Source organism: Poecile atricapillus, chromosome 2 (assembly GCF_030490865.1).
Source record: "Poecile atricapillus isolate bPoeAtr1 chromosome 2, bPoeAtr1.hap1, whole genome shotgun sequence".
Classification (NCBI taxonomy): Eukaryota; Metazoa; Chordata; class Aves; order Passeriformes; family Paridae; genus Poecile; species Poecile atricapillus.
Window position 1 is genome coordinate 104,792,713 of NC_081250.1, and position 13,117 is coordinate 104,805,829.

At 38.9% G+C, this 13,117-nt stretch overlaps 1 protein-coding gene and 1 long non-coding RNA gene across 5 annotated transcripts in view; one reads left to right on the forward strand and one right to left on the reverse strand.

Annotated features, from left to right (window-relative positions):
- The window catches only part of DLGAP1 (DLG associated protein 1), a 139,372-nt gene that overhangs the window by 61,357 nt on the left and 64,898 nt on the right, over positions 1–13,117 (forward strand). The gene's annotated exons all lie outside the window — the stretch shown is intronic.
- The window catches only part of LOC131575399 (uncharacterized), a 44,579-nt gene continuing 40,470 nt past the window's right edge, over positions 9,009–13,117 (reverse strand). For all 3 annotated transcript variants that reach the window (XR_009276786.1, XR_009276787.1, XR_009276788.1), the window contains one exon: positions 9,009–12,006. This is a non-coding gene — a long non-coding RNA (uncharacterized LOC131575399). The remainder of the gene's footprint in view (positions 12,007–13,117) is intronic.

The window sequence follows — 13,117 nt, forward strand, 5'->3', positions numbered from 1 at the left end:
TGTATTTAAAGAAAATCATTGCTAATCTATAAGCATACAATACCAGTGCTTTTTTTTCCTAGTTCTTTATTCTGTATATAATTATCTTTCAGACAAGCTGTCCTTTTTCACAGCTTCTTTCTTTTGTTTCCTTTTCCCCTGATTCTGTTTCATGTTGCTAGTTTGAATAATTATGTAACTGTTTCTGATTTTTGGAATGGAGAAGCACAGAGATGGATTCCACTTGTGTAGCTGGGCTCACAGTCCCTCCATTACCAAACTCATCTGTTGGCCCATGGACCAGCAGTGCCCATCTCCCACCATTTTGTTGTTGCTGTTTCACTGCTCTCAGTAGCATCGAGGGCAATCTCCCACTTCTTGTTAAGCTAGATATCCTACTCCCTGTCATGATAATGCATCTTCTGTATCTTTTCTGAATTCTTATTTCATCTTAGTAGCACCACTTCCACTTGCATAAGGCAGCAATGAGAACGCTCCAAGCCATGTGTTCCTCACACGAACAGGAAACTGCAATCACAGAAGTCCTGTTGTGTTAGTGAAAACCTGATAATTTGAGTCACAACAATGTGAGGAGGCAGAGTTCAGGTCAGGCTGGCAATGAACCATTACAAAGATGTTGCCTTACCAGAATATCATTTGACATGAGGTTATTTTGCATTATATGTGTGAAATTCAGTGATTTTACTTCTTAAAATGAAATTTTCTGTTAAACAAAAGTTAGCTGGCTATTGGAGATGTGCTGGTAAGGCAATCCCAATACCCCTTTCCACTGTCTAACCTTTAGGAGGAAAAAATTACCAGCTTTATAGAACTTGGTCAGCTGCATCTCCTTTTTTTAAAATGATCTTTGTTTTACATGGGCTAGATTGAAAAAGCAGATTATGCAAGAATGTTTCTTCTGGCCACTTGAGGAATTTAACAGCAGAATAATAACTAATTCCCCATCCTGTATATAATTATGGCAAATTCTGCTGAGAGGATCAGTTTTCTCCAGTCTCCATTCTCCCTTTATCTAATCATATTCAGCAGGAAGCTTTGCCAGTAATCTGGCTGGCTCAGTTCCACTTCGTGATAGTTCTTTTACAAAAATCTCTTCTTGAACAAGTTGTTACAAATACAGTACAATTACAGTATATTGTGTTCTTCCAACTTACAGATTTTAAAACGTAACATTTATGGCAAAAGCAAGGTCTATGGTTCATTCAGATGCATGAACTCTGTGGCACAGGGTCAAGTTTTTTAATAATTGCATTTGCACATCTTGATTTATCTCATTTGATGCTTTCAGGGAGCCCTCCTTTTACTCACGGGTCTGAATTGGTCATAAGGATCTGCTCCAGCACAAGATACATAACTGTTAACTAGGTTTGAAATACAATTCCTTTTACAAGAATTAGGTTGATAGTAACAGCAGTAGTTTGAATTAAGTGTAGTTCTGATATCTGAAAAGTTATGAGATAATCCCCTTTTTCTTTCAATGTACCCTAACTGATATGTAAAAACTTCTTATTGCACACTGAAGGCAAAACTCTTTCCATAGCCAAAATGAATTTTGCCCTGAAATAAATATATCCTAGATAATCCTCTTTGTATATCAGAAGTAAGCCCATTCATCTCATGTTTTTTGAGGCTGAGCAGCTGAGGATATCTGTGAAATCACAACAAAATCATGCAGGTGTGCTTAGTGCTAGTTCCTCCACGGCCTGAGTGCCTGCCAGGCTGCCATGTGTGACCGTGCCATGCTGGAGCTGGCAGCAAACAAGGCCCAGCTCTGGATTTCACAGCTGCAGACAGTGCTGAGAACAGACAGTTCTGAGAAGTGAAGTTCAGCTGAGTATGAACTGCAGCACAGCGTGAACTGAGCCGGGATGCCCTTTGTCTTTCACTTTCTTGGAAGTCATGCAACTGCCTTGATACCATCATCCATCCCCCTCATGTGAGAAAATGAAAACTGTTCTCACAATGTTTAGAAAAACAGGAATAACGGAATGCTTGGAAAGTCACAATGAGCCAGCGCTGTTGAAAGTGAAACAGCGGACGTTACCGGCTGCAGCTCCTGCTTCCAAGGAGACTGACATCTGATCCTGGAAGCAAGGAATGTGAAATGACATTTTTGATTTGGAAGGCTACTAAAATACTTCACCAGGTGCTGTACTTGAAATGTGCCTGTTCTAGTGAAGAGGTTTACAAATTTGCTATTAACAATGCTTATTTTCTTGAAAGCTGTTGTTGTGCATAAGTTTTGTGAATTTTTAATTTGTCAGCCTTATTCAGTCTTGAAAGATTTCTAAGATTTTCCTGTCTACATTCCTTGCGTCAAAACTTGCATTACTTCCACTCCTAATTTAGTGCACAAATTGGTCCCAGGCAGTATGAATCCACATTTCCCTGAAGGATACCTGCTTGTGCTTTTGACAAAGGATCATGTCAAACTGGAAATGGATAAATGGGAACTTTCTTGAAAGTAACTGGAAATGTGGGTCACAGCTTTCCAGCAGACCAGTGATGAATATGAGATGTGGCTGCTTCCTCCTCTGACCCAATTGTTCTTCATTACCATCAGCAATAAGCCCTACTGAGCAGTGCTGCAGCTCTCTGGCCTTTTAAATTCACACAGAGACCATTTTGTGAGACCTGAGAGCAGATGGTTTTACTTATGTATGTATGATCATGTTGGAACAAAGCGAATAATTTAAAGCAAATAGCTAATAATTTCTTCCAGAGATCTTCACATAATGTATGGATGCCTGATTCCCCTAAAGTCCTGTTTGTAGCAAACATTTCTTCCTAGTAAAGAGACTACAGCAGAATGTAAGCTCTTGCTGTCTTTCATGGTCATCTTTAAAAAAGAAAGATAATGCATAACATGTTCAAAGATATTTTTCTTCCCAAAATAAAAGCTTTCTCACTTGCTGAGGGGAAAAAAACCAAACTCTTAAGTACCAGACCATGGTGATGTTCTTTGTTTAAAAAAAAAAAAAAATTGGAAAACAGATGTTTAACTCTAGGGCCAAGTGTTTGCCTAAGCAAACTTTCTTGGGGAGCTGCAAGAGCAAATATCAGGAAGACAAAGTAGCCACCCCATAAGATACCTATAAACTGCTTGTAGACTCTTGAGATAGACAAGGAGACAGAATGGCATTTTTGTAAGCCTGGGGCTAAAAATTAGGATGGTAGTGACAGACAAGGCAAGAAGACTTAGGTGGCAAGCCACAGCAGGAAGAGTGTTAAACTGTGGTCTCTAAGAGGACCCACCATGATCACAGGGAGATTCAGCTGGGACCAGCTTCGAGAGAACCTCAAGTCTGCTATATTTTGAGGTAGATAATTTTCATCCTATTCCATATAGTGAGTTCCCCAAAAAGACCCAGAAGAGCTTTGAAATCTGAAAAGAAATTTTACTTTACTTTTACCTGAAGTAGTCAGTTTTTAAAATACAGGAAATTCAAAGTGACTCAACAAGATGGCATAGGAATTAATAAGACTGGAGAACATTTTGATGAAGAAGCTGTGAGTGAAAATTGCCCAGGAAGGCAGACAAAAGCTGCTCTGTGAATCTGGATTGTTCCTGCATTTGACACAAAGCTCCTGTGTGGTGTTGAATAAGCAATTTCCTGCAGTTATCAGAGTGACACAGAATCACAGACTGTGTTGGAAGAGACCTTTAAATATCAGCCAGTTCCAACCCTCCTGCAATGGGCAGGAGCATGACTGCCTGCTTTCAACTTGTTTCACAGGTCTCTGGCTGGAGATGCTTATTTGGTTGGTTAATTGCTGAGGTACAATTGAAGTCACAAGGGAGCTCTCCTTTGCATGTAGCAGGTGATCACCTCCTACACCCAATCTCTACTGAATTAGTAGCCATTTTGTGAAGAAATAGCCAGTTGAGCTGACTTAAGGCTTATAAAGGTTGTGGGTTTTTTAACAATTTGAATACAGGGCATATATTGAGAGCATTCTCAAAGAAAGCTTATGTATTATGTGCAGGTAGATGGCTATATTGATCATACAGAAAAATATATAATATAGACTTCATAACTAATTTTCTGTCCTCTGATTTCTCCCCAACTTCAATTTAGTTTAAATTGTAGCTTATGCCTCTCTGTGTGTGGTTTTCTCTGGGATCTCCAATGTTTGGATTTTGTAACAGTTTGTGTTGATAATGAATCTCTAAGTCATTTCCACCATCATATGAAGTTTGTTTATAGGCAGAAGATGCAAATGCAGCTATGTACTGCTGGGAATCCTGTAGTACCTGACTAGCTCTCAGAGAGGTACCTCAGTTTTTCCAGTATCCAGTGTTGGCACATGTAGAGCACTTTTGTATGCTCTCTGTGCAGTATTTAATGGTCTACAGATTCAACCAATCATCCTAATAAAATCTCAAATATAAAAAAGCTATTATTAAAAAAAATGCAGAGACTGAAAAAGGTTGGAATAAAGTTGATCCCATAAACTGTTACCATTTTTGCGTTGAGTTGCCAGCCTTATCACGGACAAATTCACTGGAACACAGTGTAAACAAGGTTAAAAATCAAGTATTTTGGGAAAGGTAGAATTAGTGACAAGTAATGTTTAAAAGAAAGGCTCAAACTTTGGTGTTTCAAACATGTTTGCCATTTCAAAGAGCTTCCAGCTTTAGCTTTAATACCCTCCCAAAATACTTCCTCTTTAAATTTGGCTCTACCCCCAGAAATAATTTCCTTCTTGAAACTGAAAACAGCAGTGACAGCTCTTCTGCATGTTAAGACGTCACTGCTTAAAATCTGATACCGCATATCCCTGCAGACTCAGAAACTGGAGCTTTATATTGCTGCAGAAGGTTGGTCTCCAGCTGCCTAATTGTTCTGTGCAGCTGCTTCTTTCAAATCCTGTAAGAGCCTGATGTATCAAAGTTGAAATTATCAATTTCTGCCATGAAAAGCTTGCATAAGTCTTAGGTATATATATATATTTGGTTTTATGATTTCAAAGCTTGATCCATAGAGAGTTGAGCATGTAGCAACTGTACAAGAAATTCTTTGAAAACTGAAATTCAGTTTTTTTGGTTTTGTTTATCTTGTTATATGTCTTCATTCAGGAAAGATGCAGTTTCAGAAGACTTGAGCCAGTGAAAACTTACACATCCTGACATTCACTGAGTGCTTTTTGATAGTATAGTGTAATACAATACAGTGTTGGCTACAAAATATATTTCTTGCACAGCTGTCCTTTGCATTCAGTTACTTGATTTCAGTAATAATGAAAAATAGCCTGTCCAAAGTGTTTCATAACACACTGTAAACAATATAATTTGATCTCAAGAGCAGTAGGATGGTCAATTAAACAGAAAGTCGAGCCACCAGCCACCTGTTAAATCCCTTCACTGTTCCTCCATCATCAAGAAAGCTTGCCCTGTTCTCAAGCTCTCCCAGGGTGTTTTAGAGAAGATGAAAAGCCCAGGTCACCCCAAGGGACTTCTGGGAGCAGAAGGAGACAGGGAGGCTTGGAACCCTCGGTCCTGGGGCAAGCCCCACTAGAGCCAACCAGCTGCCAACAACAGAGTCAGTGCTACTGCATTTAATACCTGCTGCAGTTGTTGAATTTTGACAGATCTGACACCACTAATCATATACTTGGTGTTGAAAGCTTAGGATTTGACAAAGTGATAGACCTGCATGTCTTAACTGAAGGTTTTAACGCTACTTTGAAATGGAAAGGAAAACAAACAGCCTCATGGATAAGGAAAAGGCCAAGGTACCTAATACCTTCTTTGTCTCAGCCTTTGTAAGATCAGTTGTTCTCCAGGTACCCAGCCCCTGAGCTGGAAGACTGGAACAGAGAGCAGAGTGAAGCCCCTATAGTCCAAGGGGAAATGGGCAGTGACCTCCTGCACCACTTAGACACACACAGGTCCAGGGCTGGCTGGGATCACCCAAGGGTGCTGAGGGAGATGGTGGAAGTGCTCACCAAGCCACTTTCCATCTTTTATCAGGAGTCCTGGCTGGTACTCAAGCACTTACGGTATCACGGAGTTTTACTTTTGATGTTCTGTTGGTTCACTTTAACATTCTTCCACATTTTGATCAGGACAGAAAGGTGTAGCACCATGCAGGTAAGCGTGTCAGCGTGCAAAATCTAATAGTTTTACAGTCACTTTTAAAATTCTGTCTTTTTTGGTCTTATCCTCTTATATAATGTACAGAAGGATCCTCAGGTCAAAAAAAGCACTGACACATCCATAGCAAATAGAAAGGTTCATACACCTTGCTGCAGTTTATCCATGCTGTATTACAGATTCACTTGATTGCTTCTAAAGTTGGGGTTTTTTTAGAAAAAAATTTAGGATGACCTTGAGTTTATTTTTGAAAGAATAACTACATCAGTGCCTGTTTCTGCAACCTAAGCAAATGAAATTAGACGAAAAATCACGTGAGAGTTTAAGCCTTCATATTGATTTGAGTTGGAAATTCTGTGTTTCAACCATAAATGTAAATGTGGGATTAATTTTGATTGAAAGGAAACTTGCCAAAGGCCACGAGTAACATTGTTTTGAATTATAATCAGGTACTTGCTGCTGTGAAGTTTTGCTGAGATTAGGAATGAAAAAGTTAAAGGGACAAAGTTTCCAAAGCATTTCTCTTCTGTGTCAGTGGAATGAATCCTAAAAATCCACCTCAGAGAAGAGGTAAACAGCTGATGTCTATGACTCAAAAAAAGGGAGTCAGATCTTTGCCTGATACATAGACATACACTTTTATAGGGCAATATAATTAAACTATTTTATAAGCAACTGCTAAATTGCTGTAACTTGTAAGGTTTGACATCCATCTTGTTCTATTGACTGCTTAAAAAAATAATAAGCCAATTATCCTTGTCATGTGTTATTTTAAACTGTGACTCATGACTTCTGCTGACATTAATTTTAATATTTTAAAGAGATTTTTTTCTTCTTCTGTGATTAGTTCTACTATTATGCTATTTGTGTCCTCTGTGAATTCTCCAGGTGGGAAGAGTTCTTTTTTTTAATACAGAGAGATAATTAAAAAGTACTTTGTAATTTCCTTTTTCACGTATCACTAGGTGTTTTAGAATTCACTTAACTACAAAATTTTACTAGTTACATAATCCTGTTCTTTATCTATGCAGCCACTCTTCTGTAAAGTGAAAATCTCAGACTCTACCCATACATGCATCAAAAAGTACTTGTACTTGTGATAGTATTAACTTTCAAAAATTGTTCCATAAACATTTTCAGAATGGACCTCTTTAATCAGAAATATGTGGGGAAAAAATTCATATGGTGATTTCTAAAATTTTGCTTCATTGCTACTGAAGAAAAAAAAGATTTATTTATTTTCCTCACCAGAGTATTTCCTGATGTGTTCAGTGTCATGCATTTGTGGCTTCAAATACCCAATTTTTTCACTTTTATGATATAGTTTCATGATTTTATTCCCACTTATAAAATTAATTATGATAGTACTCAGCACTGACATTGTATTTTTCATCCTTGCGACAATCCACAAATGAGAAAAGTAAGGGTTATTGGCCCTGTATCAGTAGCGGAAAAATTGAAATATAAAGGGAGCTTAAAGTTTACTCCAGACCTTTTGATTCTAGTCTTGTGAGTACTGATAACATTAAGCTTCCCATCTGAACACTAAAGTTTTCTTCTTCTCGTAGTATTAGCATGTATACCATGATTTTAAATTTTCCTCTATTTTAATTTCTGTTCATTTAATCTAATTTCAATTAAGATTTTTAATTTTTTTTAATATATAGTTGCCACAATAAAAGATTTTCCAATTAACATTAAAGCAGTGATTTAGGAGTGGACGCATGGATTTTAAAAGTTCAGAAACTGAACAAAGCAACATATTTCCAAATTTAATAGTTATGTTTGTCCAATCAATACATTGCTAACAAAGACTGAGAAAGTGATTACTTAATTAAGCTTTGGCAGACTAGAGTTGTTTGTCATCACCTTGATGAGGGCTAAAGAAAGCATGGATGCTCCCTGTGATAGCTGAACTTTTGATCCTCCTTAGAGTGAGAAATGGAAGAGATTAGGTTACTTTTTTTTATATGCATTGGTACATCTGCATGAAAAATTTTGTTCAGCATCTTCCTAGGGATATTGATTGTAACCTTGGTGTTACACCTCATTTTTTTTCTGCTCACCAAATTAAACCTGGTTCCTTTTGACAAGTGTTTGCCATCAATGTTCAAAATCTACATCTTTGTGCAAAGAGTCAAGTTACCTAAGTGTTTTATATCTATCTGAAGTTTCTGGATTTCATGTGAGATGGGAAGATTAGCACTTAGAGTTGATAAGTTAACTTCATTTCCTAAAAATGGATTAAATTCTTGAGTTTCTTATTTTTTGCAACACAAATGTTTGCACTCATGAGAAAATGCAGCTGACATCGTTTTGGGAAATCAAGGAAATAAATTGCGAAAACAGCTGTAAGGAAATTAATATTTGGCTAGTTTGCTTGGAGTACAGTGAATTTCTCAGTCAGAGCAGAGTTTCTATCTGCTACAACCATTAATTTTGCTGATTTACTGTAAACATTTGAAATGGCATAAGAGAGCCTAATTTCCTGCCTTTCTTTTAGAAATAGTACTGCCTGATTCCCATATGCAGCCCACTTCAGCTTGGAGTGTTTATTGGTACTATTTATTGTTCTTGTTAAGCCTGGGCGGCATTCTTTGAGCTACCACAGTTGACTGCAAAGAGGGACCTGCAGATCTGTAAGGCATCCCTGAACATCAAAATTTCAAAGCTGCTTAGGTTGAGAAACCATCAAAATCCCTTTCCTCAGACTCTTGAAATTGGGAAGTTTGTGTTCTGGTTTGTGACTTGTGAGGTGTAGGTTATAATCTCTAGGAAAGAAGTGCAAAATTACCTTTATTTTGTACAACAATGAGAGTTTCACAGAAGTTCAGGAGCAACTTTAAAACTCTTGTAGTGACAAGATCAGATAACAGGCACATTGAACCGCTAACTCATGACACCAGGGAGCTGTGCTGTGAAGCTGGAGTCTGTGTATCCATCATCCCCGGGGCAGCTGCTGTGAGTCAGCAGCTGACCCAGAGCCCAGGACTGATCCCTCCCTCTGCCTGCTCTGATGGCTTAGGAGAGGGGCAATAACATGTGTTATGTGTCTGTATAGGACTGATCAACACGGAGGGGTTATGGACGGGACATTCCCATTACTTAGGATGGGAGAAGCACCTTCCAACAAGGGAAAAAAGTAAAATACCCCTAGACATCAGGAGTAGAACCAGGATCTGTCCTGCTGACAGAACAGCAGACCCTACTCTCTATAAAAAGCAAACCTGGCGAAATTTCTGTGCTTGGTCTTTTGGGGAGTTAGTGAGGCAAACTGGATGGTCTTGGACAGACAAGATGAGGTGGTCTGATCAGCAGGTTGTGCTGTTGTGTCATTGGAAGCTGTGCCTCAGCACTCCTCCTAGCTTCCTACAAATTCCTTATGGCAATGTGCACATTTACCAACAATTAAAAAGATCTTCTAAGACCTTTTAAAAGATCTCTCTTTTTGAACTCTTAGGCTCATATTCATCATGTCCTGCAATTTATGCAGTTTATGTCGTTTAGGATCTTACATCTGACCTGATGAGACTTCCATTCTAATCATCACTTTCTGTCATGATTAGATCATTTAAATCAACATGCTGATCTGATTAAGTAACTCTAGTCTCAACCTCTACCTCTGATTTAAGGTGGCAATATCAAAAAATACTTAACTTTACAGTAATCAAACTTTGAGTAGCCAGTAGCATGTTTATAAGTGTCCAGGAGACAGGGCTAGGGGGATTGATTATTACTGCTGAGGAGGTGAGAATTTTTCTTTTACTAGCTTGTTTTAATAGTCCAGGAGAACATGTTCTTAAATCATTCTAGACAACTAAATTTCATTTTCTGTTTTATAACCCAAATAAAAATGTCATTTTACTTGTTTCCTGTTAACTCTCCCAAACATCTTGTGCCTCTGCCTTGGCCAAACAAACAGTCCGCACACCGTGGTTCTATTGGACAACTAGAAACTGTTTACTCATGTTGTTGACCCAGTTCCAGCCAAGCAGTAAATGTGGAATACAAAAAATTCAGATTGTCTTGGTCAAAGTCAGAAGAATCAGGTTTTCTGTAATATTTAGTTGCCAGTGCCCAGAAAAATGGGTGTGAATACTTTCCAAAAGAAAAGCTTTAAAGAGCATATGTGATTTTGAGGATTACCATGAGCAAGAGGATTATTATGTGATAGACAAAGGGAATAAGAGATTAAAGCACATTAAAAGAGAGTTGTTTTACATCAAAGGTGTAGGATGGTTACACACTTTGTATAATGCAAGGCATTGGCCAGGGAGCCAGACAGTTGGGATTTAGACTGAGCTCTCAAGCTCTTTTAGCTTTTCTGATTTCAGCTCTATATAGCAGTGTCTGAAATATGCAAAGATGTTTGCATTCAGAAGTGAATTAAGCAACAATAATCAGCTTACAGATTTCTGTTCTGTGATAGAACAGAAGAAAAGAGAAAAAATCCAGACATTTAGGTCACATATAAAAAGCCTCTGGGCTGTTTGGAGTGAGCATCCAGTTCAATGATCACAGGAAGAAATTTCTATTAAACAGCCCATCAAAATAACCTCTTCTCTTTGGTAAAATGCATAACTCAAACATTTAATGTCTTTCATCTTGTCCTGAGATTTGTTTTCGTCATCTGATCGCAGCTGAAATCTGAAAAAAAAAATTTTTGAGTGTGTACTTAAAAATTATTGTGCAATATGTATTTAAGACTAAAAGTTTAGATTTCCTCATAAATTTTAGATTAAGAAAATTTGCATTCAGCATTATTATGGCAATCGATCAATACGGTCTAGCCCAAAGGGCAGGAGCTTAATTCTCTTGCATCTCATTTTGCTTCCTCTGCCAGCAGATGTAGCTTGTAACTTACTTGTAGGTCAAATTTGACCCTCAAAGCTGTGACAGCATTCCTGTAAATATGTTTGCAGCTGAATGACAGTTCTACATTGTCTGTCCCAAGAGCTGAACACAGCAATTCATTAACTCTGAACTATCATCCAGCCATTTGACATAGCCCTATGTGTACCCCAACCCTCTCAGGACTGGATTGGTAAGTTCCAGCATTCATCAAATAAAGCATCCAGACACATTGCAATAAGCCTACTGTTCATGTAATTAAATAAATTCAGGGAGCATGTAAATGAGTCTTTGGCAGCATGAGTCCTCGGCAGCAGCGGAGTTCGGCATTCCACTTTTCCCGATGCAGTGATGTTCCCTGCAGACCTGAGTGCCCCTGGGGCCGAGCCGGTGGGCGCAATGGCCTTTCTGCCCGAAGTGTAAAATGCCATCGGTTAAGGAAAGAGTGTTTATAGTTCATACATCATCTGACAGGGTTTCCTTCCTCTGGCAGGGTTTCCCAGGCCTGTGGCTGAGGCAGTAACAATAGCAGGCAAACACCAGAGGGAGTTATTGTTCTGCTGGAGAAAGAAGTGCCTCAGGACACAGTGTTTGTAAACAGTCTGAGGTTTCTGCCCAACGAAAAATGTTCAGGTGACAGGACTCCACAAAATGTAAATGGTGAAACCATTAATTCTAATGATGTTTGAAGAGCTGGTGCTCTTCACCAGTTTTCAGTGCTAATTCCAATGTACTGCTCCTTTGTACCAAGCAGTTGCTGTGTAACACCCACTCACCCTCCAGTAATTTTTTTACATCTCTTCACACTACAAGAGCCTTGCAGTTTAGTATCAAGAGCCTGATGAGCAGGCAATAAGAAGTAACCTTTTTCATTTGTTTATTAAAGGAGTCTTTTCTCCTGGTCCATCCACACAGGCCCATACTCAGTCAGAGTGCCTGTGTCTTGACTGGTAAAGTCCACATACTCTCAGAGTCCTGCTTCCTCAGAGTCCTGCCTGTAGAAAATGACCAGGCTGCAACCATCTCCCCAGCTGATCTAGTCTTCCGTGGAAGCAAATCTGGATACACAGATAGGAAAGAAGCGAGTGGGTTATCTACATACTGGAAATAGGCTGCCCTTTCAGCAGCTATACCTGCATTTTATGCCTGCTAAAAGTCTGGCCGCCTTCTGCTCATGAAGTTTCAGCTGGCCACGACCAGGAAAAGTGCATCCCCTGGACTCTCCATAGAGAGGCTCTTGCAACTGCTCAGTCTGCAGTAACTGACTGAAAGAAAGCACACAGTCAGCCCCAAGGTGAATCTATGCCAGTATCTTTTAGAAGAACATTTCAGTGAACAAACTGACCCAATTCCATTACACTTCACACAATGCTGGGCCAGGTGGAAAGCTTCTCCAATTCACTGCTGAACTTCCAAGACAAAGGACTAAAGTGGAGAGTCACTGTCTGCTTTTTCTGTGCATGTAATGAATGCTTCTGCTCTGACTGCTTTTAGTTTCTGTTATTGAAACGGTGCTTAACTTTCCACAGCCATTACACTGAGTGTCACCTGTGGAATATGAAGCAAAGATCAGCTCACCTGTCTTTTCAGCAGAAGACTTCAAAGTTCTTTTCTATTCTCAAAAGGGTATTCTGTAAAAATCACCCTTTCATTGATGAATATCAAAGTAAATCCCGGCTGAGCCCAATGTTAAATTGTATACCCCTGGCTTTCACAATGCTGCCAAGGTGAAGGATTCTGCAACAAAACTATTTTTCCTAACAGTTTTATTGCAGGTATGTAAGATCTAATGGAGATGAGCCTATTCTCTTCTTAGGTGTGTCAGCTTTACAGAGCTCACCAGCACAAAAAGAGGATCTTGGCATTGTTACACTGGCGAACATAGAAGACGCTTCATACATCCGGGTGGATGACTTGCATTGTCAAGATCTTTTAAAAGATCTGGGCGTTATTAGAGGTGGGTGTTTAATTGTTGATTAATTAAAACAGAACCATACATGAATTATCCAGGCAGTAAACCTTTTTCTTCCGATAGGTAAAAAAGAATTCTGAGAGACCTGGAATCACATTCTTGCCTCAACTACACCAATCTGAATGAGAGGAGAACTATATTTAGGTATTTGGTGATGCAGATAGGTGAAATGCTCAGAAACCTATATGCAGGCCAGA